We start from the raw sequence: 23,353 nt of genomic DNA, 5'->3' as shown, positions 1-23,353 counted from the left end.
ACCACCACCACCCCCCTCAAATGATAATTCTAAACGACTCATCTATTCTCATGTTGTTTACACAGTAAAAGAAAATCTGCCTCAAATCATTCTGACTTCGTAATAATAGTTACTCTTTTAATTTAAGTTGAACTGTGAAAATGCTGAGGAAACATCAGAGCTGCAAAAGCAGTTCCAGAGTGAGGAACAGACGACAAGGGTTACAGGCTGACCATCTCAGGTAACTTCCTCCTACTTGTTTTGCTAATATAACCTGTCACATTTTACTTTGTTGACTCAGACTTCTCATTTTATCCTCTTAATGTGAACATCTTATTTGAACTAAGTCAATGTTATTCATATGTTAACAAGTTTATGTTTGACATCCTAACTCAGCATAGTAACCTTAAGAGGTCACATTTCTTACACGGTTAAAGTATAATCAGAATCTCCAACTATTGTTAGCCCAGGCCCCCAATTTGACTAGCTGAGTCTTTACGCTAGCTGGGTTTTTAGTTTTCATACGACTTTCTCATAAATCACATACTACTTTAAAAATAGTAATATAAGGACCTAGAATGAACTGTTTTTGCTCTTAAGGAATATTCACTGCAACGTACTTTGGGCTGGACAAACAAGGAGAATTTTACCTGTTAAAAGGTGAAAATCGGCAATTAGACAGGAAACAACAGAGACGTTAACCCATAAGAAATGCTCTCAGCTATGGTGAATTAAACTCCAAGCTGCACGTTATATTCTGCAGTGCTGAGAAGTAACTACAGGAGAGACATCAACACGGAATTCTGTTCTCAGAAATGGGAGAGCTCACTTGAACAAAAGCACCAGATAAAACACTAAATAACAACAGGTTTTCATAACACTATTTACATCAGCAGTCTTTACATATATACGATGGTGAAAAGTTTGCTCATTACACTCTGATGTATTAAGCCAAGCAATGCATGTTTATTCCCATCTCTAGCAACAAGATTATCACTGGTAAGAAAGTCAAAAACTCCTATAATTATTCATTTTAGTTTTTATTTCAATGAGAAACAACAACTGATCTTTGAATTTTATCCACAAAATGTTCATGGCTTCCCCAATATTAAAACTGGATATGGGACTTCCCTGGCAGTCCAGTGGTTAAGACTCCACGCTTCCGCTGTAGGGGGCACGGGTTCGATACCTGGTCAGGGAACTAAGATCCTGCATCCTGCATGCCGCATGGCATGGCCAAAATAAATAAATAAAATTTAAAAAAATAAAAAATAAAAAATAAAACTGGATATTTATTCTGAACCGAATTATCTAATCTCATTTCCTAGATAGACTTTCTAAGGCAAAATACCCCAAAATATTATATTAAGTGGTGAGGTTCCTATAATCACCAGGACCAGTAAGTGGTCCTTCCATTAAGAAATTCTGAGAGCTGGTCCAGTTTAGAAGTAAGGCAGTGAAGCAGCTGAGGCAAGGCATTTGTCTATGTTCAGGACAACTATGGATAGAAAAAGAGCACAGGAAATAACACCTGCACAAGGAAGATTGGTAAAAAGAAGTTAAGCAAAGTTAACAGGATTTCCAGTTACAGGCAAGGGTTCAGGGAAGGATTTTAGTAGTTAGGCATCAGTTAGATTAAGTTTTGAAAGGGACTCTGGGTAGAAAGTTTGAAAGGGACTCTGGGTCAATACAGAGAAAATACTTGTGGGGTTTAAAAGAATACATGGGAGCAGGTAGTCATGGCTGGACCACTAAATCCTTTGTGTTGGGGAGGATAATTTAATTCTAAATTCCACAAGCAAATGGGGCATACGCTGTCGATAAACTTTCTACATGTATTAAAAAAAAAAAAAAATTGCTTTGAAACAGAGATGGGCCTGAGACTCCAGACAGGGATTTCGCTGTGGGAAACTGGAGTTGACAAGGGCAGAAGCTGCCATCTCTAAGCAACTGAGAATCAATCTTGCTTACATGAGTGGGACACCAATCCCATTTTATTTTGGTGTTTCGGGCTCCTCTTTCTCCTTATTCTTTTAATAAGGCTTCATTGAGTTGATGTTCAATTCCCTTTGAATTATTCATTTCAACTAATCCACACCTTAACTACTCTTTGTCCCTGCTATTTCTAATTTTCAGGGGATAAAACTCATTTCCATTCTATTTACAGAGAATTTCGGTTGTGTTTCTGAACCTGTTCTGCATGTATTACTAGCCCTGTACCACATGCTGAAAATGCTTCTGGATGAGTCAGAGTGATAGTTAACCAAACCCTAAGATCCACTTATGCCAATTAAGAACTGAGGGGGAAAGAACAAAAACAAGACACAAAAACCTGTTTGTTTGGATTTTCTGCTTCTATGAACTGAGGAAAAGCTAATCATCTTAGGTTAAAGATACTAAGCCACTGATTTTTCAATTATCCCTAAAGATTTGTTTTGCTCTCAATAGTATCTATCTGTATATCTATATTTATAGATCTATATCTAATCTTACATTAACTGGTATTCTATCAACTACATATTTAAAGCATAACGAGTATGAAGTACAAGACACTTAATACTTTTTACAAAAGTACACTTTTTATTTCCTCTTTCATATCTGCTGTTTTATATAGGACTAACTTTCCATTAACCAGAATATTTCTTTCTTTCTTTTTTTTTCTTGTTTCTTTTCTTTTTTTTTTTTTTTGTGGCCATGCTGCACGGCGTGAGGGATCTTAGTTCCCCCAACAGGGATCGAACCCGTACCCCCTGCAATGGAAGCGTGGAGTCTTAACCACTGGAACACCAGGGGAGTCCCAACCAGAATATTTCATTCCTCAACATCTAATTCATTTAAAAATATTTTTTGTGCACCTAAATGTGCCAGGTACTATTAGATACCAGAGAACCACAAATAGCATCACTACTCTTTAAGGAACTCACATTGTAATGATGCAAAGGCAAACAAACGTAAGGTGATAAGCTAATAAATTCTAATAATAATAATAAAGTAGAGTGAGGGTAGAGAGAATAATAGAGATATTAGCGGTGGTGTTAGTTTAAAGAGGTTGGGCAGGGAAGGCATTTCTCTGTTAAAAGGTGATATTTGAGCAAAGGATTTAATAAAACCTATATTTTAGAACTAAAATAAGTGATTAATAAAAAAATACTTACTGGCCATGTAAAGATTATATGTATTATATAAGATTTATATAATAAAGACTTTTTCATTTTAAAGAGATATAATGTTAAACATATGAAGGCAATAGGAGTCCTTCAAACTGATTTGAAACTTGGTATCTTAAACCAGCAGTTAAAATTACCTACCCAAACTATACTAATGGATTTACTACAGAGTCTAATCTATATGAATTGTAACTAGAACGAAGAGGACTGAATTTTTAACAAATGCATTGGTGACATCAGGATGAATGCTACTATTTCACAGGACTGGGAAATAGACACTTATTTGAACAAACAATTCGATCACTGTTTAAGAAATGCTTTGAATTCATTTTTATTCTGAAGTAATTCATAAGCCACATAAGAAATGTTCTTTCATCATTTATAGTGTGTCTTTTTGAAAATGTCTTTAAAATTTTTATCTTGATTATACAAATAATACATTTATTATAGAATTTTAGAAAATACAGAAAATAGAAGAAAATGTCAACTGTAAGCTCATAATGATAATTGCTGTTTATATTTTTATATATCTCCTTCTTCTCTGCACAAGTAAATATTTTCAAGTTTTTATTTTTAATTCTGTAATTTATCACATCCATTCTTAGGGAAAAAACTTCAAATATTACAAGTAAAGATTAAAGATCTCCTATTTATCACTTTTCTGTGCATCCTCATTGTGGTTTTTCTTTTCTTTTTTTTTAAACAATACATGTGTATTATACACAGAAGGATATATCAGTCTCCTTTTTCGTTTTTTAAAAAGTGGCTCATGTCACATACACTCTGTAAATTTTTTTCACCTAAGAATATGTTTTGGGATCCATCCATGTCTCTACTTCATTCTTTCCATTTGCTACACAGTAGATCACAATGTGGACATAATCATTTAATTCTAAAATTCATTTATTTTATCCTAAACTGATGAACATTTAGATTGTTTCCAATTTTTAATTATACACAGTGCTTCAAAGGCCACCCTAAGTAATGCCTCCAATTCACGAGCGAATGTTTCTCTAAGAAAGATCATCATGAAGTAGAATTGCTGAATCAAAAGATTTTAAATTTTACGAGATACTGCCCAATTTCCCTCCCAAGTGGCAATATCAATTAAAAATGGTACCAGAAGTGTATGAAATATGGTTTCTCTACTTCCTCTCCAATATTTGATATTATCATATATAAACATGTTTGCTATGCACATTATATATGTAAATCATATCTTCATATAGAATTCGCTATCCTTTACCCCCCGATATAACTTAAAAATCTTCCTGTGCTATTAAACCCCTTTTATAAATATTATTTTTGTTGGCCACATAATTTTCCATTCTTTATTATTCCTCTATTGTCAGACATTTAGCCTCTCCCCAATTTCTTACTTCATTGTTCATACCATATAGTCGTACCCAGTTTATTCTTTACTATGAGCAAAGTATGAATTTCCAGAAACAAAATACATCTTTGAAGGAAGAAGGCTCTTACAATTAAAGGCTGCTCCAAGGACTGTGCTATAAAAAGTAACCATACTGAGCAATGCCAGGATAGTTGGGAAAAGTATATGAGGCCCAAATGTGCCTACTTTGTGGAGGATATTATTGTTTGGATCCATATATCCTGATGTGTTTCTTTAAAAAAATATAAACTTGACTCATTACTTATGTACATATTTAGACATGTATCACGGATATATCTAAAATCACATAAGGACATTTACAGATATCTAAAAAGAAAAGTGTACATTTGGGAGAAATGATATTACTGTAGGTAAAGGTATCTGGGAGATGGGAGGGTGGAAATAAAGTTGCTCTTTTTACATTATGTGGTTTGACTTAAAAGTAATTTTGCTAAAGGCAACTCAAAAATTTTTGATATGGGCAATTAAAAAATGTAAACTTAAGCACCTTCCATTTAAATAATTTTGGCTGACATATATTTTACTTCTCAAAATAAAAGTATTTATTAGCCAAGTAAGGGATGAAGTACTTATCACTACATCATCACTGTCCAGTAAAGTTAAATCTTTGGTTGGTTAAGTTTTTTAATATCCTGAAAACACCTGAAAGATCTCTGAAGCCAGAAATAAGTACTCCTGCTCTACCAGACCTAATCTACAATTTCTAATCCGTTACTTTAAAAAAGCAAACAAAACAAAATCCCAAATTAAAAAAACACAATTTTATGTAGTTTTACATATTTCAAATTAATGCACATTTATATACACATTTATATTTATATAAATTAATACCAGAACTTACAATTGAATTTTGAAAGGAGGATTTGTGAAAATTTCTACAGGTATTTCTTTAAAAATAACTTTTCATATCATTATATCTTTAATATTTAAATATATAGTTATATTCTTCAATTATATGAATTTATATATCAGTTAGAAGGGGGAGTAGGTCAGAATCTCCTATTATTCGGATTACATACCAATTTACTATCCTGTTAATATGGCCTCCCAGTGGGAAGTGTTTGTTTTCTAATCGAGAATTGCTGTATGTAATGAGAGAAATTTACTGATAGGACCACGTTGCCCATGTGAAAGCTTTGAAGGTAGAAAACATGTTTAGAACAATTAATATATATTAGAGAATATATCTGAAATTGCTTTCTTTTCATTGACATTGAAATGGAAAGTGTTATTTTAAAGATTTTACTTTTATACATTATTGCTATCTAGTGTTCTACCAACTGTTTTTATTTTTTTTGTCATCTCGATATCACAAAATTTTAAAATATATACTTAGATACTGAATCCAAACTATTTTCAGTGAAAATTAGAAGAGCAATGACTGCAGTTTAAAGATATATGTATAACATTATAGAGAAACAGAATTCTAGTAACTCTGGTCTTTCCATTTCAAGTGTGAAATTTTCAAAACTGAAAAAGGAGGCAGAAAAAACTTAGAAAACAACCATCAATGTTGCAACAATGATTACTACAGGACATGAGGAAGGAATTTAAAAGGCGTTTGGGTATCTGCCCAAATGTTTCTGCCATTTAGATGACTTCTTCAACGAGTCCACTTCTCAGCTGTAATACTACATCTGTCATTTTTGGCTTACAAACTAATTCTTAAATGAATGTGAGAGATCTTTTTTTTGCTGAGTTAAAAACGCTGAGTATGTTTAACAACTGTACCATGGATTTATAAGAATTTCAAGCATGCATTTAGAGTAATTCAATGCATCTATCATATCATGATCAAATAAAATATGTAATGTCATTAATAAACAATATGTAGTAATATTTGGCTGTCTATAAAGGCAAAAAATTAATACCAGGTATGTAAAGATAAAAGTAAGTACTTAAGTGAAACAAATATAATGAAAGGAATGTAGCCTTAAAATAAATCAAAGCATGCATGAGATAAAATTAGAGTAAAATATTTTATAACAGTGTTTGAATGGGGAGCTGTTTTCTCTTTGGTGGCAACATGACAACACTTAAAATTCAACTTGAATCATCCTCTGAACCAAGAGTATTTATTATATCAGTGCATCAGAGTACTCAAAACTATTTCATGTTGCTTTCAATACAGACCCTAGAGCGTTAGGCTACATTAAAGAAAAAGATCAGAATATTATAAAGCTGAATCTAAAAAAAGTCATTAAGTTTGCTGTATGTACTTTCCTCTCAACTTTGTTGTGAGCCCAAAACTGCTCTAAAAAACATGAAGTCTTAAAAAAAAGTCATACGAAAATACACTTTGGGGGGATGCTTTTATGAAGAATAGTGTCAAGTATGAACAGTAGCAGAATGTAAGCTAATCATGGTTTTGTCCTATTTTTCCAGAAGATATAGTGCAAAGAAAGGTTATCAACTTACTACAGCTAACACACAAAGTACTGTATAAGGCAAAAAGGAATATAAAGGTCATTTATTTAGACTAACTTCCTATTAACAGGCAAAAACTACAAACCTTAACTTATATAAATGTGTTTTGAAAATAGACTAAAGAATCCCATGTGAACTCTCAGAAAATTCCTGAATAGGGATCTAGAAACCAGAGTCCTGGGTCTTCAAAATCATATAGTTTGATAGGAGAACTGGATCACTAGGAAGACTTTTCTATTTTCTAAGGGTGAGGATGACTCCTTAGCTTGATTCCATCTGCCCAATCAGGGATGACCTCAGAACCACTTGTGGTACTTGTAAGAATTCTAGATGCCGCGGTTCCACCTTAGACCTCCTGCATCAAAATCTCTGAGGATAGACTTGGGAATATTGAGTTCTAGTTGACTAAATGAGCAAATATAAGTGAAATGCTCACAACAGTGCCTTGTACAATTAAAAGTTATTCAAGTGCAAGAATCTTCTTTAATGTATCTCTGGAGTCTTAGGATCTAGTGTATCACCTGGTATATAAGAAGCTCTTAATGACTCTTTACTGAATGAATAAACAGAGTCATATTAACCATTTTGGGTGTTATAAAACTGAAATTACTAAGTAGGTTCAAGCCAGGGTAGAAAACACTAAAGTATCATAAACTAATCTGATGAGGGACAGTCTTTTCTGAAGTGTGACAAAACCAGTGAATTAAGATGATTATTTCCAGGTTTGGGTGTCAGTGTAAGGTAAAAACAAATCACAGGGAATGAAGGAAAAAGAAACCAAAATGATAGGATAGGTGTGAATGAGCTACAAGAAAGATTAAAGTTTCTAAAAATGTAGTTTACCTAATGGCTAAGGTGGTAGGATGGAGATGTGACAACATTCAAAAAACATTTAAAAAACAGACATACAAACAAGGAGCAAAGTTAGTGTGACACAATAGCGTGATATATCTAAATTCTGTAAGGAGTTAAAGTTGTTGCAAAATGTACACACAATTTAAAAAATATAAGTGCAACTCACTAGCATGAATGTCTCTCATGAAGGCATGTAAGACAGAAATGAAGAAGAAAAACATAACATAATAATGAGAAGAACTAAGTCACTCTGTTAGGTCTACTTCCTCGTCTCTAAATTTCTCTCATTAGACTTAATGGACTAAATAGCTGCTTATTAGTTTTTCTATATGATACTTTCTTGGGATTTTCAAACAACTAGATAGATAAGACAATATTATGTCAGCACAGTTAACATATCATGTTATTATCATACTTTTTATTTTCTACACCCGTTTGTCAAATGAGAAAGCTTATAAAATTTCAGAAAAATGTCTGCATACCTAGGTATTTGTTTAACTGTCTATTTATGGCTACAAATGCATCAGGATAAAAATGAAATAATAAAGTATCTAATATAATCAAAGATAATAAGTATTAATTGAATGAAAATAATTAAACATTTAAAAATCTCACATTAGTACTTTGAAGAAATGCTTTCTCTCCTTAAATATTTTCTGGAGCCTCACCTCTCTCCCTATACTTTTCCTATATATACCTTTCCATCCCAGTAACTGTTTGTTGCTTCTCGTGCTCCTCCTCCCTAGGCTGGGGGAAAGTTGGCACTTTCATTATGGCCCGCCGCCTCTTCCTTTTCTCTCACTTGCTATTCTAACCGAGACCCAAAGCAGTAGGAGGCTTTGGGTCTCGGTTAGAATAGCAAGTGAGAGAGAGGTTTGTGATCAAAAGTCAGAAATGAACTCTATAGGATTTTACTACGAGGAAACTTGAACTGGCACGACTCCTGTCAGCATGTGTACAAACCAATACAAAGGAAAGGAGCCCAACGTTTTAGTGCCTTATGTTTATATTTGCTATTCATGTATATATATGCTTTTCACTTAATCATCTCTAAAATTCTAACACAGAGTTTCAGATTATTCTCTTTTCAGAGATAAAGAAACTGAGACTTAGAAAAGTTAGTAACTCGCCCAAGTAAGTAACAAAGCTGGAATTTGCACCCAGGCCTGCCTCAAATTTCTGGGCTCTTATCCTGTAACAACCTGTACCCAAGAGAGAAAAAAATTTTTAAATAAAAATAAAGTATGTACCAAAAAGACATACACAAACTCCAGCAATACCCTGTTGGCAGGTAAGTGTGGACAGACACAACTAAAGAAGGAAGACAGCAGAGGCAAAGGGCATGACTGAAAGGTGAAAAAAGAAGATGAAACAGGCCAGGGCTGTCCACGAAAAGAATCAAACACACAATGACTCCCCATGGGGAGAGTAAACCTGGGTTTAGGTGTGGGGTTTAAGGAAGTTCAGGTCATTGAAGGTGTTATAGATGTCCTAGAAAGAAATCTAGAGAGAAAAGTTATTCCTGTTGCTTTGGACAAAGTTGGCTCTGTGCCCCACCAATACCTACAGTACGGGTGTCAATATAAGATAAGGCCTTTCCCTCAAATCATTCAGAAGGCAAAAAGGTGTCACTTTTTCTTTGAGTTTTTATAAAATCCTTCCCATTGAGTATTCTCTCAATAACTTTATTTTGAAATATAAGACACTGTGTAGGGAGGACACATTGCCTTGCGAAGACCATAATCAATGCAAATTTTGATGCTAATATTGTTCTCTTAAAGGAATCAATAAATATGGAAGCTAAGATACTTAACACATATAATAATTATTTCTGGGATGCAGCCTCACAACTACACCAAAAACAGGTGTTAAAGATTATCTTAAAAAAGAAACATAATCAATCACACTGTGAGGATCACAAACACACCAAAAGAACAAATGGAAAAAAATTTTTTTTGAATGGATACTGTGGCAAAAGATGAAAATCTGACAACAGTACCATCTAGGGATTCCAACAGTGAAAAAATATAAAAAGCAGTGAACTTCCTTCCCCCTATTGTATGACCTATCATATCAGACAGGCCAACACTGGTACATCATGAAGTACTCTTTCCACTGGAAGGCAGATGATGTCATTGATTTTGTCTCCAGAAAGAGGGCAGACAGCAGAGGCAAGAAGGACTACAATTCTGCAGCCTGTGGAAGGAAAACCACATTCACAGAAAGATAAGATAAAATGAAAAGGCAGAGGACTTCATACCAGATGAAGGAACAAGACAAAACCCCAGAAAAACAACTAAATGAAGTGGAGATAGGCAACCTTCCAGAAAAGGAATTCAGAATAATGATAGTGAAGATGATACAGGACCTCGGAAAAAGAATGGAGGCAAAGATTGAGAAAATGCAAGAAATGTTTAACAAAGACCTAGAAGAATTAAAGAAAAAAATCTAGAAGAATTAAAGAACAAGCAAACACAGATAAACAATACAGTAACTGAAATGAAAAATACACTAGAAGGAGTCAATAGCAGAATAACTGAGGCAAAAGAATGGATAAGTGACCTGGAAGACAGAACGGTGGAATTCACTGCCACAGAACAGAATAAAGAAAAAAGAATGAAAATAAATGAAGACAGCCTTAGAGACCTCTGGGACAACATTAAACGCAACAACATTCACATTATAGGGGTCCCAGAAGGAGAAGAGAGAGAGAAAGGACCTGAGAAAATATTTAAAGAGATGACAGATGAAAACTTCCCTAATGTGGGAAAGGAAATAGCCACCCAAGTCCAGGAAGCGCAGAGAGTCCCAGGCAGGATAAACCCAAGGAGAAACACGCCGAGACACATAGTAATCAAATTGGCAAAAATTGAAGCCAAAGAAAAATTATTGAAAGCAACAAGGGAAAAATGACAAATAACATGCAAGGGAACTCCCATAAGGTTAACAGCTGATTTCTCAGCAGAAACTCTACAAGCCAGAAGGGAGTGGCAATGATATATTTAAAGTGATGAAAGGGAAGAACCTACAACCAAGATTACTCTACCCGGCCGGGTTCTCAGACTTGATGGAGAAATCAAAAGCTTTACAGAAAAGCAAAAGCCAAGAGAATTCAGCACCACCAAACCAGTTCTACAACAAATGCTAAAGGAACTTCTCTAAGTGGGAAACACAAGAGAAGAAAAGGACCTACAAAAATAAACCCATAACAATTAAGAAAATGGTAACAGGAACATACATATCAATAATTACCTTAAATGTGAATGGATTAAATGCTCCAACCAAAAGACACAGGCTTGTTGAATGGATTCAAAAACAAGACCCATGGGCTTTCCTGGTGGCGTAGTGGTTGAGAGTCTGCCTGCCAATGCAGGGGACACGGGTTCGAGCCCTGGTCTGGGAGGATCCCACATGCCGTGGAGCAACTGGGCCCGTGAGCCACAATTACTGAGCCTGCACGTCTGGAGCCTGTTCTCTGCAACAAGAGAGGCCGCGATAGTGAGAGGCCCGTGCACAGCGATGAAGAGTGGCCCACGCTTGCTGCAACTAGAGAAAGCCCTCGCACAGAAATGAAGACCCAACACAGCCATAAATAAATAAATAAATAAATAAATAAATAAATAAATAAAATTAAAAAAAAAAAAAAAACAAGACCCATATATATGCTGTCTACAGGAGACCCACTTCAGAACTAGGAACACATACAGACTGAAAGTGAGGGGATGGAAAAAGATATTCCATGCAAATGGAAATCAAAAGAAAGCTGGAGTAGTTATACTCATATCAGATAAAGTAGACTTTAAAATAAAGAATGTTACAAGAGACAAGGAAGGACACTACATAATGATGAAGGGATCAATCCAAGGAGAAGACATAACAATTATAAATATATATGCACCCAACATAGGAGCACCCAACAATTATAAATATATATGGACCCATATACCTACGCAGCAAAGGCAGTTCTAAGAGGGAAGTTTATAGCAATACAAGTCTACCTCAAGAAACAAGAAAAATCTCAAATAAACCATCTAACCTTACACCTAAAGAAACTAGAGAAATAAGAACAAACAAAACCCAAAGTTAGTAGAAGGAAAGAAATATTAAAGATCAGAGCAGAAATAAGTGAAATAGAAACAAAGAAAACAACAGCAAAGATCAATAAAAGTAAAAGCTGGTTCTTTGAGAAGATAAACAAAATAGATAAATCTTTAGCCAGTCTCATCAAGAAAAAGAGGGAGAGTACTCAAATCAATAAAATTAGAAATGAAAAAGGAGTTACCACAGACACTGCAGGAATACAAAGCATCATAAGAGACTACTACAAGCAACTCTATGCCAATAAAATGGACAACCTGCAAGAAATGGACTGTGCAAGAATGGACTGCAAGAAATTGAAACTGTGATTAAAAGTCTTCCAACAAACAAAAGTCCAGGACCAGATGGCTTCACAGATGCATTCTATCAAACATTTAGAGAAGAGCTAACACCCATCCTTCTCAAACTCTTCCAAAAAATTGCAGAGGAAGGAACACTCCCAAACTCATTCTATGAGGCCACCATCACCCTGATACCAAAACCAGACAAAGATACTACAAAAAAAGAAAATTACAGACCAATATCACTGACGAATACAGATGCAAAAACCCTCAACAAAATACTAGCAAACAGAATCCAGCCACACATTAAAAGGATCATACACCATGATCAAGCAGGATTTATCCCAGGGATGCAAGGATTCTTTAATATATGCAAATCAATCAATGTGATATACCATATTAACAAATTGAAGAATAAAAACCATATGATCATCTCAATACATGCAGAAAAAGCTTTTGACAAAATTCAACACCATTTATGATAAAAACCCTCCAGAAAGTGGGCATAGAGGGAAACTACCTCAACATAATAAAGGCCATATATGACAAACCCACAGCAAACATCATTCTCAATGGTGAAGAACTGAAACCATTTCCTCTAAGATCAGAAACAAGACAAGGATGTCCACTGTCACCACTATTATTCAACATAGTTTGGAGGTCCTAGCCATGGCAATCAGAGAAGAAAAAGAAATAAAAGGAATACAAATTGGAAAAGAAAAGGTAAAACTGTCACTGCAGATGACATGATACTATACATAGAGAATCCTAAAGATGCCACCAGAAAACAACTAGAGCTAATCAATGAATTTGGTAAAGTTGCAGGATACAAAATCAATGCACAGAAATCTCTAGCATTCCTATACACTAACAATGAAAGATCAGAAAGAGAAATTAAGGAAACAATCCCATTCACCACTGCAACAAGAAGAATAAAATACCTAGGAATAAACCTACCTAAGGAGGTAAAAGACCTGTACTCAGAAAACTATAAGACACTGATGAAAGAAATCAAAGATGACACAAACAGATGGAGAGATATACCATGTTCTTGGATTGGAAGAATCAACATTGTGAAAATGTCTATACTACTCAAAGTAATCTACAGATTCAATGCAATTCCTATCAAATTACCAGTGGCATTTTTTACAGAACTAGAACAAAAAATCTTAACATTTGTATGGAGACACAAAAGACCCCGAATAGCAAAAGCAGTCTTGAGGGAAAAAATCCGAGCTGGAGGAATCAGACTCCCTGACTTCAGACTATACTACAAAGCTACAGTAATCAAGACAATATGGTACTGGCACAAAAACAGAAACATAGATCAGTGGAACAGGATAGAAAGCCCAGAGATAAACCCACACATCTATGGTCAACTAATCTATGACAAAGGAGGCAAGGATATACAATGGAGAAAAGACAGTTGCTTCAGTAAGTGGCGCTGGGAAAACTGAACAGCTACATGTAGAAGAATGGAATTAGAACACTCCCTAACACCACACACAAAAATAAAGTCAAAATGGATAAGAGACCAAAATGTAAGGCTGGACACTATAAAACTCTTAGAGGAAAACGTAGGAAGAACACTCTGACATAAATCACAGCAAGATTTTTTTTTGATCCACCTCCTAGAGTAATGGAAATAAAAACAAAAATAAACAAATGGGGCCTAATGAAACTTAAAAGATTTTGCAAAGCAAAGGAAACTACAAACAAGACGAAAAGACAACCCTCAGAATGGGAGAAAATATTTGCAAACGAAGCAACGGACAAAGCATTAATCTCCAAAATATAGAAACAGCTCATGCAGCTCAATATTAAAAAAACAAACAACCTAATCAAAAAATGGGCAGAAGACCTAAACAGACATTTCTCCAAAGAAGACATACAGATGGCCGAGAAGCATATGAAAAGCTGCTCAACATCACTAATTATTAGAGAAATGCAAATCAAAACTACAATGAGGTATCACCTCACACCAGTGAGAATGGGCATCATCAGAAAATCTACAAACAACAAATGCTGGAGAGGGTGTGGAGGAAAGGGAACCCTCTTGCACTGTTGGTGGGAATGTAAATTGATACAGCCACTATGGAGAACAGTACGGAGGTTTCTTAAAAAACTAAAAATAGAATTACCATATGACCCAGCAATCCCACTACTGGGCATATACCCAGAGAAAACCATAATTCAAAAAGACACATGCACCTCAGTGTTCATTGCAGCACAATTTACAATAGCCAGGTCACGGAAGCAACCTAAATGCCCATCGACAGATGAATGGATAAAGAAGATGTGGTACATGTATACAATGGAATATTAGTCATAGAAAGGAATGAAATTGGGTCATTTGTAGAGACCTGGATGGATCTATATACTGTCATACAGAGAGAAGTAAGTCAGAAAGAGAAAAACAAATATCGTATATTAATGCATATATGTGGAACTTAGAAAAATGGTACAGATGAACCAGTTTGCAGGGCAGAAATAGAGACACAGATGTAGAGAACAAACGTATGGACACCAAGGGGGGAAAGCGGTGGGGTGGTGGTGGGATGAATTGGGAGATTGAGATTGACATGTATACACCGACTTGTATAAAACTGATGACTAATAAGGACCTGCTGTAAATATAAAAAAAAAAGCAGTGAAGAGGACTTGTTTTGGAAAACTATTTTAATTGTTTTAATTAAAAAAGTGCCTCAAGTGATATTGAAGGTTCATGTAATGAGACTGAAGCATTCTTTTACATAATGTAATTTTAAATATTTACATATAACTAAATCAAGCAAGGATTCTAAAGCCAGACTGTGTGGGTCCACACCTTCCCCTTACTACCTATGTCTCAGTTTCCATAGCTATAAAGTGTGAATAATTATAGTAATATCATCATGTTATGAGGATTAAATGAACTAATATGAGTAAAATGCTTAAAACTGTGCTGGTACAGCAAACACTAAGTACTTGTTGAATGAAATTAAATACTCAAGATTGCCAGACACTTTTTATAAAAATTTTAAAAAAAGGGCTGTCATGGGTAAAATGATAGGTGACCTTACATGCTTTCCTGGCCAAGCAGTTCCATTTTTCAAACTGGCCTACGTGTCTCTTCAAGTTTCATATGAACCGTAAGATGTTCTAATTACTTGAAATACAGAAATTTTGGAAGCACAGAACTTGACTTTTTTTCCAGTTAGTAGGATGTAAATATCTTATCCTTACCAAGACACAGAACTATGTCTTCAAAGTCAAATAATTTTTCATTTGCCCAGCTACAGAGATGCACTGGGAAAAGCATGCTGATATCCAGGAAGCAGTCCACAAACGGTGACCCGCCTACTCAGACCTGGGAATGGCCGCAGAGAAGGAGGTGGATAATGACCACTGCTACTTGTGGAAGCTCCTGAAAAGCTGGCATAAATGCTTTAGATGAGGAATCAGCAAACTTCTTCTGTAAAGGTCCAGAAGCAAAAATTTTAGGCTTTGTGCAGTTGTAGCATGAAAGGAGGCGAAGACGATCCATAAGCAAATGTGTGTGGCTGTGTTCCAATAACACTTTATTTATGGACACTAACATGTGAATTTCATAATTTTCAAATGTCATGACATAGTCTTCTGATTTTTCTCTAATAATTAAAGAATATAAAAACCATTTTTAGCTTGCAGGCTGTGCTAAAACAGATGGCAGGCTAGATTTGGTTTGGCTCTGATTTGAATTGTCAACCTCTGATTGGAAGCTCTGGAACATTACTGACAACATGCTAACCAAGTCCATGACCCAGCTCTTACTGCTGCTTGGAATAAACTTATTCATATCTATTAGACTATTATATTCTCTGCACTGGGTGTTCCAAAAATTGCTGTCTTTTATTAAGACATTCAGAGCCCTCTTCACTCTCTTTTGACGACTCCCTCTTTACTAAGATCAGTTATCTATTCGGCAAAGGTTTCTTCTGCTTCCCAACTTTCAATTATTTTTTGTCTGACGCTCCCACCCTGGCCATAAAGTAGAGAAATAAATTTGAATACTGGCACAACCACCCATTGGCTATACCTTTTTTAATCACTCAGAGAAACCCAGCTTTATTGGGATATAATTTACATACATAAAATTCACCAATTTTGAGTATATAAGTCTATGAGTTTTGACAAATGTTTATAGTCATATAACCATGGCCACAATCATGATACAGAACATTTCCATCAAACCCCCAAATTCTCTGTGCTACTTTGAAGTCAATATTTTAACCTACCTCTGGCTCTTGGTGACTGACCATCTGTCATTAGTTTTGTCTTTTCTAGAGTGTCACAAAAATGAAATCAAACAGTATGTAGCCTTTTGTAACTGCCTTCTTTCATTCAACATAATGCGTTTTAAAAGATTCACCCATGTTGTTGCATGTTGAGTAGTTGGTTTCTTTTTCTTGCTGAGTAGTTTTACATAGTATGAATATACCAAAATTTGTTCATTCATTCACTATCTGATGAGTATTTGGGTTGTTTTCAGTTTTGGACTATTATGATAAAGCTGCTTTAAACATTTACAGACAGGTCCTGTGTGGACACATGTTTTTATTTCTCTTGGGTAAATAACCAGAAGTAGGACTGCTGAATCATATAGTAAGTTAATGTTTAACTTTATAAGAAACTGCCAAACTGTTTTCCAAAGTGACTGTACCGTTCTGCATTTGTACCAGCAATGTATGGATACTCCAGTTAATCCACAGTCTTGTCAACATCTGGTAGCAATAGCGTTTTAAAATCTAGCCATTCTAGATTGTAGAATTCTGGTTGTCGTGGTATCTAATTGTGGTTTTCGTTTTCATTTTCCTGATGACTGATGATGTTGAGCATCTGTTCTTTTGCTTATTGGTTATTTGCATTTCTTCTTTCATGAAATGTCTATTCAAACCTTTGACCCCCTTTTTTTTTTTTTAAATTGGAATGTTTATCTTAAGTTGTAAGCATTCTGGATACAAGTCCTTTATTAGATACATTTTTGGCAAATATTTTCCCCAAGTCTGTGTCTTGCCTTTTCCTTTTTTTATCAGAAGAGCAAAAATTTCTTTTTTGGTAAAGTCCAATTTAACAAGTGTTTTCTTCATGCTTCACGCTCTTTATGTCCTATTTATGTACTTTGATTAACCCAAGGTTAATAAGATTTTTCTCTTATGGTTTTTTTCTAGTTTTTGTCCTTATATTTAGACCTATGAATGATTATAAATTAATTTTTATATTTTGTTTGAGGTAAGGGTTGAGGTGTAGTTTTTTGCGTATGGATATCAAAACATTCTAGCATGTTGTTGAAAAGACTATATAATTCCTTATTGAATTATCCTGGCACTTTCATCTTTTTCTTAAAAATTATTTTGGATATTCTGGGTCCTGTACATTTCCATATAAATTTTAGGTTAGTTTCTCATTTTCTACAAAATACCTGCTGAGTTTTTCATCATGATTGCACTGAATCTATTCATCACTTTGGGGACAACTGACACTTTAGCAATATTCAGTGTTCCAATCTATGAATGTGTCTCTCTACTTATTAGGTCTACCTTACTTTTTCTCAGCAATATTTACTAGTTTTCAGTGTCGTGTACTTGCTTCATATTTTGTTAATTTTATCCTTAAATACTTAGTATTTTTGATGCTATTACAAATAGTATTAAAAAACTTTTAATTTTCAAAATTTTCAACTGCTTATTGCTAGTATACAGAAATACAATTGACTTTTTTCATGATGACCCTGTATTCTGTAATCTTGCTAAAGTTACATTAGTTTAATAGCTTGCTTGTAGATTTCAGCTATGACATTTTAAGAAAACAACCTCCTTCAGCCTTAATTTCCTCACTTAAAAAAATTAGCATTTGTGAGAAATAAAAGAAATTGAGAAAAAAATTAATCAAGGAAGGAAAAAAACTCTCAAAGCATTTGGCACAGTATCTAACCCACAGAAAGTATTTAGCACTTATTAAATCTCTTCCCAAACTTCACAGTTCTTACTACAAGTTTCAGCAATGTTGACGTGTCCCAAATTTTTATCTTATAGGCCTGATCTTTCTCCCAGGCTTGAGTTCCTTAGTCCCATCTATTTACCATATTTTTATTACATCAGTGGTGTGTTAGAACTTCAAGTACAAGTCCTAAATCAATATCATAACCTTCATTCATCCGTGAATCACCTCTGCTTTCAGGAAGCCTTATTTCTGATTATGAAATCATTGTCAACTCCACTATCCAAAATTTTGTAGGAATCACTGATAACTGCCCCAAACATACTTTCAAATCTAGTCAGTTACTGAGTCCTTAATAACCACGATAGCTACTGTTTAATGCTGATTATGTGACAAACTCTATGCCAAACACTAATTTAGTCTTCACAACAATTCTATGAGTTAAGTTACTATTACTGTCTTCATTTTATAGATGAGGAAACTGAGACACAGAGGTTAAATATCTTTCCTAAAGCATGCACCCAAGTAACAATAGAGCCAGTATCATAAGCTAGGCAATCTACGTCCAGAAACAGTAATCTGAAACATAAATTATATTGCCTCTAATGTGTGCAGACCGTAGCATCCACTTGTTTGTGAAGATAGTGGGACTGGGTACTATTAGAGGATATTTGGGGAAATCCAAGAAATATTTAATGCTCCATTAAATGCATTAATGCACCCTCAGCATGATGTTCTTGAAAAAGACAGGTGCAAAGAGTCCAGGAGCAAATGGGAAATAAAATTATGACTATGTTATTAGCTGGGTTCATAGTGAAAACCCCAATTCAGAGGTCTCTGGTAGATGTGGATAGAGAATGAGATAGGTTTAAGGTTTAAGAGAGGCCATTAAGTCTCAGTCCCATCTTAACACGGGCTAGCTTCTGAAGACTAAATACATCAGCGTGTATATACTGCCAAAGACTGAAAATTGCAAGTGATCTCCAACCCTGTTTTTCTAGTCACAGGAAAAGAGGAAGCGGAAGAGCAAGCTGTCCTCATGATTTTGACCTTTTTGCTAGAGACTACCCAACTAGAAACATGGCCCAAACAGTGTCTTGGAATAGGATCCAAACATATTAGAAATTTCTTTTCTCTAGGAAAGGGAGGGTGGTGAGTAGAGAGCAGGGTAGAAAAATCTCCACAAGTCACCATCCCCCAGCTGTATTTCTAAAACCAATTTTCCCATCTATTCCCTATGCCATCACACCAATTGAGGCCATCGTTACATGTCACCTGAGCTTCAGGTGCTCCTATTCATGGTATCTTGAATTACTCTGAATATATATATAGAAGTATATATAATATATATATAAAATGTCTATATAGATATATTACTGCCAAGTTAATTCTCTAAAATGACTTTCATCACATCACCCCTCATTGCTCACTGAAGAAATATAAGCTCTTTATTCTGACATTTCAGGCCTACCAGAATATGAAATTATTTATATTCTCTACCTAACTGTACACTCCAAATCAGTTGACTGAGTTATCTGTTGTTTCCTGACAATCCTTTACTTTTTTTTCTCCTACATTTAGGAAGGCTTATAAAGTTTTGGGAATGCCCTTCTCTCAGATCTGCATATCACAATTCATACTTCAGATGCTTGTTTCATATACCACCTCCGCTAATAGGTCATTCCTGATTCTCCTTTAAAATAGATAGGGACATTCAGAGACCAGTATCGACTCCTTAAGATAGAGAACATTTTGCTTTAAAATATAAATATGTATATACATTTATTCTTTCTGCTCTTTGGAAACAAAAATCATGTTTTAAGATCTTTTTTTTCTTCTACAGTGTTATGCACAAAGGTTCAATGGATGTTGAGTTGAATACTTTCTAGCCCAGCATAAGAAAAATTCAGAGAGAGATTTTACCTCCCTATTACTGTTACCATAGTCCACACTCCACCAAAGAGAAATCTGAGCACAGCACAACGTATTTTTCTCCACATTCTCCTCTGAAACTATGGGGAGAGATATGTTTCTCTTTTGCTTTCTGAGGTTCATTGTAAAGTACGGAGTTCATGATGTTGGCTCCCATTTAAAATAAAAGGAACTAAGGCAAGCAGTGTTAAACATTTGGAATTGACAGGAAGGAAGCCTTAAGTTCATCCGCATATTAAAGAAACGAGGGAGGCAGAGAACATTTCATAGAATTGTGCAACGGATACTCAAATTCTCACAGGGACGAGGCAGTCACGGCAATTAATTTCCATTAGGTTCTATTACAAAATGGTCAAGGAAAATGAGTTTAGCTGTATGGAATTTTACTTTAGGTACAATTATGTAGCTATAAATTTGTAACACCTATCAGATAGTATTGGCAACTAAAAATTCTTAGAAGTGTTTATAAAATTATATCATAATTTTTATAAATAAAATTCATAAAAAGCAAAAAGTTAGATACCTTTTTCATAGTTCTATTCAAATGAACCCCAAGAATTACTATTGCTGTACTTTTTATTGAAAGCTTATAAAAAGTTTGAGCCATTAGTTCAACATTTCTCTAGTGCTCTCTATCATCAAAGACATATGTATGGTTTAAGGAGTCATAAACTTTAGCTATGTCTTGGTATACCTTAATTTGTAAATGTAGTGCTTAAAATTTGTGGGATGAGAACTGGTACATAAGCTTGCAGAAAGGTTGTTAGAGCTTACAATTTCTTATAAGTGTAATGCTTAATATCTAAGGGAGCTATTGATAGTGGTGGACAAGGGGTAGTTTCTATAATGAAAGAGGCATTATTTACTACATTGGATAACACATATAAATGTACAGTAGCTAGCAACATGGAAACTGGCTAAAAAATTGTTTTCCTTTAGAAGCATTCAGTTCATAGTTTTAATTTTCAAAAATTAGAGACCAGCACTTTAAACAACCTGATTTATATTTTACAAGTGCTATTTGGGGTCCAAAAAAAAAATGTTTACTATATACAAATGATTGAATTTAATAACACATTTCCCATTTAAACATGTTGACTTATTTCTGGATCAATGCACAGTTTAACCAACGGCAAAAGTTGAGAAGTGAGTAAGAATAGACATGTCCTGTGGTAGCAACATACAGAACATTCCATTCTCATAAATGACAGGCTATTAACCATACCTTGATTTTCCTGTAAACTACTTTAAAAAACAATTTCAAAGCTAACATTTCATTGTCATTTACAGGTATATGAGCTCCTTTACAGGTTTACATATGGACAGTCTATCTGACTAGAATGATCTGGGTGCACCCTTGCCTGGAGGCTGGGAGATGTATTCTTTTGGGCATTTTCCATCTCTGTGATTTTGGACAAAAAGAATTTTAGAAATGGTAGGTATCATTACATTTGGAGTATCTATGAATATTCTAGCTAATAGAAGTTCATATTTGGGGTCCCAGTGAATTAGGAGAAAACATCTGCATTCTAATAATAGATATGTGGATGTCAGTTAAGTTTCACTGTTTGAAGACCCATTAACTCATTTCCTGCTTTTAACAAATACACAGATTAGACTTTTCATTTGTAAAATAAAAACACATTGCCTTTAAGCTAAAAAAATCCATTTAAAAAATACATGGATATATATTTTAAAACTCACAACAATGCAAGGGAAATCCCAACAGTAAATTACTAATAATTAAAATAAACAGTAAGTTGAGGAAAGGGATCCCCTTCTTCAGAGAGCCTTGTAACAAGTTATCCATCTGCATGAAATAGTTTTACTAGATTGTGTCAGAGACTGCTCCTACCCCTTTATCTTTATCGTACTGAATAGATAACAGACACAACTGAACTTTAAAAGTCAACTAACTGGATGATGAGAACAAATAATAATAGTTAACATTTACTGAGAACTTAAAACTGTATAATAAATACCATTTAGTTCTGTGATGCACAGAATTATGTAATATATCAGTTACGTTTTCTTCTTTCATTTACAAGTAAGACACTTTAATGGATAAAAGGAATTGAGAATATCCTCACATCTGGTAACAATGATTTCTGGAATTTCTTCATATCTAGTAACAATGATTTCTACAGAAGGAGAAACTAAATGATCACATATCTGGCATATGCCATAGAAATAAACAGGTTACACATACATTTATTAAAACCAGGAAGGGCTAAAAGTTTGCTGACTGAAAAAAATAAGTAGAACAAAAATAAAACATGAAAGTCATTATATTATTAAAGCATTCAAGATCTTACTTATTGAATCTTAAATAGAGTATAGCAAAATTCAATCGCTATATAGAAGAAAGCAATTATACGGTCTAAACGAAGTTAATATAGCTTAGCTTAAAGCTAGATTTTTACACTGTTTTCTGTTGAAAACGTCCAACTCTGTTTCTTTAACCCTTAATGTCATTGCCATGATGTTCTTAAAAAATGTTACTAAAAGTCATGTAGGATGTCTTTTAATTCATAATAAATATGTCACAACATCATATGGTACAGAGTCTAGAATCTTTACGGTGCCATTTGCTCAAGAGCAAGTAATTTGCTAAATGTCACGTTAGTAGGTTGAAAAGATAATCCAACTTGATAGAATTTTAATAACTCCTAAAATTCGCTGATAACTTAAAAAGTTCTGGTTGGATAACTTAAAAATAAAATCATATTCCGATTGGAGGATCTGAATAAATACTAATTCAAATGACTTAAAAGGCATATGGAGTGGGTTGAATGGTGGTCCCTCCCCAAAATGTATGTCCATGTTCTAATCCCTAGGACCTGTAAATGTTACCTTACACGGAAAAAGTTTTTTTGCAGATGTGATTAAGTTAAATATCTTGAGAAGAAGAGCCTGTCCTGGGTTATTTGGGTGGGTCCTGAATGCAATCACATATATCCTTATAAAACACATACAGGGGAGAAGGTGATGTGAAGACAGGGCCAGAGACTGGAGATGATGTGGCCATAAGCCAAGGAAAGCAAGGAATGCCTGGAGCCCCAGAAGATGGAAGAAGCAAAGAACAGATTGCCCCTAAAGCTTGTGGAGGGAGCATGGCCCTACAGACACCTTGGTTGCAGACTTCTGGCCTCCAGACTATGAGAGAATAAATTTCTGTTGTTTTAAGTCACCAAGTTTGTGGTAATTTATTATGGCAACCACAGTTGCCATATTAATACAGT

The 23,353-nt window shown here is 34.6% G+C and overlaps 1 protein-coding gene across 5 annotated transcripts in view; it reads right to left on the bottom strand.

Moving 5' to 3' along the window:
* The window catches only part of PIBF1 (progesterone immunomodulatory binding factor 1), a 200,177-nt gene that overhangs the window by 90,520 nt on the left and 86,304 nt on the right, over window positions 1-23,353 (bottom strand). The gene's annotated exons all lie outside the window — the stretch shown is intronic.

Source organism: Balaenoptera ricei, chromosome 18 (assembly GCF_028023285.1).
Source record: "Balaenoptera ricei isolate mBalRic1 chromosome 18, mBalRic1.hap2, whole genome shotgun sequence".
Taxonomy (NCBI): domain Eukaryota; kingdom Metazoa; phylum Chordata; class Mammalia; order Artiodactyla; family Balaenopteridae; genus Balaenoptera; species Balaenoptera ricei.
This window is presented reverse-complemented; position numbering and strand designations above follow the sequence as displayed.